Source organism: Uranotaenia lowii, chromosome 2 (assembly GCF_029784155.1).
Source record: "Uranotaenia lowii strain MFRU-FL chromosome 2, ASM2978415v1, whole genome shotgun sequence".
In the NCBI taxonomy this organism is placed as follows: Eukaryota; Metazoa; Arthropoda; class Insecta; order Diptera; family Culicidae; genus Uranotaenia; species Uranotaenia lowii.
In genome coordinates, this window is record NC_073692.1 from 71,964,896 (window position 1) to 71,969,325 (window position 4,430).

The window sequence follows — 4,430 nt, forward strand, 5'->3', positions numbered from 1 at the left end:
GTTGTACGGCGATACGAAAAGAATTATGCATACAATTTCAATCTCCTATTATTAATAAAATTTGGAATTTTGGCATTATTTTAATTATTCAACTCGCTAACGTCCAAACCCGCCTTTAGACGAGGTTCACTTCAAACGGAATAAAACCAAGTCAATCACAGTGCACAAAAATTAAGTCAAAACTTTTTGTGCACTATGCTTTAAACCACGTTAATTTTACTATCTACATTAATGAAACTGTTTGATAAGCAATTGTCAAAAGCTGCAGCATAAAGACGCTTAAAAACATGAAAAACTGACATGTACCTACCTATTTTTTAGTAAGTCGTTATTTTTTATGCTTCAGGAAAAATTATTGACAGTTTGGTCTAAAAGTTACAACCATACAGGGTTGATTGTTGAGGAGAGATGAAAATAAACTTGGTTAGGTAGAAGACACGAAATATAAACCCTGTTTAATGGAGGGGTTGGAAAAAAATAACAACAAATCGACAAATATGTAACTGAGCTGAATATTTGAAATAGTCAAATATCTCAACTAATAGAAGGATAATTTTAGTAAATAATATATTCAACTATAGCTTTGAGATAGTCTTAACGTGATTCAAAACATAGAAAAAAAAAATAAAATGTGTAAAAATTACAAGCGAAAAATACTAGAAATGTACTTTTTCAGTCCCTGTAGTTATGCAATAAATGAAAAAAAAAAACGGTTAAAGAATTTACTCCTACGATAATTTTTTTTCGTAGAACAAAAGTTGTTTCAAAGATAAAAATAAACTTTTGCGAATTTTCCAGCGAAAAAAAACTGGCTTTTGGATGGTTAAAAAGATCGCATAATTTTCGTACATTTTTATCTTTTTTGAATCTATGTATTCTACAGAACTGAAGCCAAACCAAATCCACGAAGGTTTTTCAAGTCAAAATGCAGTAATTGATGTCGCGGAGTTGATGATGTCAGACTTTCTTAACTAATCATTGGGTCGCCTAAAGGAGATCCTAAAGATAAGCCAACAGATGGTTGTAGTAACCAATATTCAACAAACATGTGTAGCTAAATAGAGGCTGAGAAAAATTGAAAAAAGTTAGTTCAGGAATGAATTAACGTGAACAAACAAAACTCGACTACTAGAATAAGAAAGGAAAAGATTAACTGAAATATTCGCATAATTGCGCATCAATCGCTGTCGTAAATATAGCAAAATTAAAAAAAAACTTATTTAGTTTAAGGGTGGTCCAAAATAGGTCCAGAGGGTGGTCCAAAATAGTAATCTGGTGGTCCAAAATACCGACCAGAGTAATGATCGAAGAAAGGAGTTTTTAGGCTTAAATCTTGTTACATTGCAACAAACGACGATGTGTTTCGATAGAAAAAGCCAGTATCTTCGTAATGAACGGATAAAGAAGCCAAAAATTGTAACATGTACTTTTTTATTTCAGGAAATAGTATAGCCACTTCCCAAAGCGGTCCAAAATAGGTCCGTTACCCTAATTGCTTCAAAAAGCTTTGGAATGCAAGAGATAATGGCTATTCCGCGATAATTTCGAATGTCAGACTTTCGACCAGATTTGAATATAGGCACTAAAAATGAGCTTTTCCAAATCTTAGGAAAATTTCCTGATTCCAATGACATATTGAAAAGCCAAAACAATGGAGCTGTCAGTTCCATTGCCAAACTTTTCATGAATACAGGAGGAATTCCGTCTGGTCCTGGACCTTTCGAAGCGTCTAAATTTTTTAGTCCTTGCAGAATATCCTGCACATGAACTTGATTAATGCTAATGTCCCTTGAGAATTCTGGGAAAAATGAAAAATAATCGCGATCACGATCTTTTTCATTAAATGTCGTATAAATTTCTTGAAAGAAATTTGCAAAAAGATTGCAAATTTGCTCCGAGTTATCACCGACATGTTCGTCAAGGTGCATTTTTGACGGAAAATTCCCAGTTTTCAACATTGTTTTCACGTAGTTGAAAAAATTCTTTGGACAAGTCTTTATTTCAAGTTCAGTTTTAGCGTTGTATTCTTCAAGTGCATTGCTGATGGCCAAGTTCAGTTGATCGCATAGGTTCAAATATGATGCTCAATTTTCATTAGTATTCAGCATTAGCATATTCAGCAGAGCATCAAATAGAGCGTAGGCTTCCACACTGAATACGGAGCACTGGGGTGGTAGGGCTATGCTACGAAGATTGGGAGGCTCATGTATTCCACATCCGGCTCTGCAATCGGCAGTTTTGGAGCCATTAGAAAATACATAGGTATGTGTTGGGTGTTCTTGTATTTTTACCGATAAGATCATAGTAGTGTGGTAGGACAGTGTGTGGTTGTTGGCCAGCTTTGATTTTTAGTGAAAGAGATAAGTCAATTGATGGAACTTTTACGTATCGGAAGGCGGTCTCTCTCCTGGGAAAGATAGTAGGTAAAGAAGTGTTAGTTAGTTCTTGAACTAGGGATTCGGTGCGGTTATCTAGACGGGAGTCTCTGTTGCCTCCGATGGCAAGCCAACGAAGAGATTCGATGTTAGGTGTTTGGTAACTAGGTAGGAGAATGAAAGTTGGCCAGATTCGGCCGTGATCGTGATTGTCGTGCCATAAGACTGTCATCGATCAAGGTTCCTTCCTCAGACCAGTCTGATCCAAGGCCTGCTCTGGAAGATAACCGACGGGACCAGCCATCTAACGACCCCATCCGGTTCAAGCTCCAAGGACCCCATGACCAAACCGAGCTCTCGGTCCACCAGGATCGTTGCTCCGAAGGTCCGGGTTATCACCCTGTCCTTAGTTCCGGCCGTGTCCACCGTGGAGGTAAGCTTGGCACGTTTTCAACCGAGTCATCGGGAGAAGGAACTACCTTGCGATCTCGATAGATCCGGCAGTGCATTACTCGGTAAGTACCCACCCGTGACGCAGGTATCACTATGTCCGTCCACAGGTCAGGCATTTCCCGGGTGGACCACACGACCGTCACCGAAGACTCAACAGCGAGTTCTGCAACGTTCAAGGCCATCGACATCGCTCGGGATTCCGTCATCGTACGCCGGCAAGTACCACCATCTTTGTAAATGAGCCCCATCGTTTCCTTATCCCTGAACCCCTCCCCCCTAAAATGTAACCCAGAATAAAATGTTAAAATTGTATTATCGCTTTGTCAGTATGACGTCAATAAATTAAATTGCCATCACTGCTGGGTGCCTAGAGAGGTATTGCATGACTACTTTTCATGCAGTACTTCGCGAGGCACTAGCAGTGATGTTAATTGAATTTATCGTTTATCAATGCTAAAAGACACCTTGTTGAACAGTTAAAATTTTGTTTCGCGCTACAAGATACGAAATTACGGTCTTCGACAAAGTGTTCAATGGAAAATTTCATTTAAAATATTTATAAACTGGCACAAAACTCATGAGCAGGCTCGGTTCTACAGGAGAAACAAAAATGATGTTGATTTTAAGGTACAAAATATTCAATTTTCCCATACAAACCTTAAAGTTCAAATTTACTCATATAAACGTTGATTGAAAATTCTGCAAACAAAAATATAAAAGAGTTTTGAACCAGAACGAAGCTTTTAAGACCCCATGGTTTGAGAAATTAAAAAATGATCAAAAATGGACTAAGTCTACTTCACAGCAGACTAGGAGATAAATCAAATTATTTATTATCGCGCCAACACTAACTGTCACTTCGGAAGTCCGGATTTCCGACTTCCGAAGTACTTCCGACAAAGAAAAATGATGTACTAACTGAATTGTCGGAAGTCAGTGTTCTGCTGTCAGTTCACCAACGACGTTTCTAAATATTAGATTCGATCGAATCACCCAGCCCTCAAAAAAATATAACACTGATGAGCGTATTGCATGATTTACTTGCAATTGCCATTGCCCCATTTTCAGTGCTTGCCTGCCAAACATTATTATAGGGATGCAATTTTCACGAGTGAAAAAAGTAAAGAATGCGATAAGAGGTGTCAGGTAAATATTTGGATTAAAAGCTCTATTTTCACATGCTCATTGAGCGACGACAAAATCGAAAATTTTCCATTCACAACATATTACAAAATAGTTAATCAACAATGTAGCCTCATCACAAACCATCTAGTTTAAAAAAGCCTTGTCAAACTATGGCTGCACCACTACAAAAAGGGAATACGCTCAACCACCCGAAACCCCAACCGGAAGCTCCGGAAATTTAGAGGCGTGAACTTTTCCACCTCGCGCACCGCCTCTTTCTGCAGCAGGATTAAGATCGGGCCAACGCAAAAGCTGATGACAGGAATCAACGCTCGTTAAATTATTGGGTGAACTCATGAGCCGAGGAAAATGGAAATAGGATACGTTGGAGTGTGTTCGTTGCGCTCCTATCGCGACAACGGGATCTAATTTGAGCGGCTAGTGTAAATTTATTGCCGTGCTTCTATTTGCAGGTGA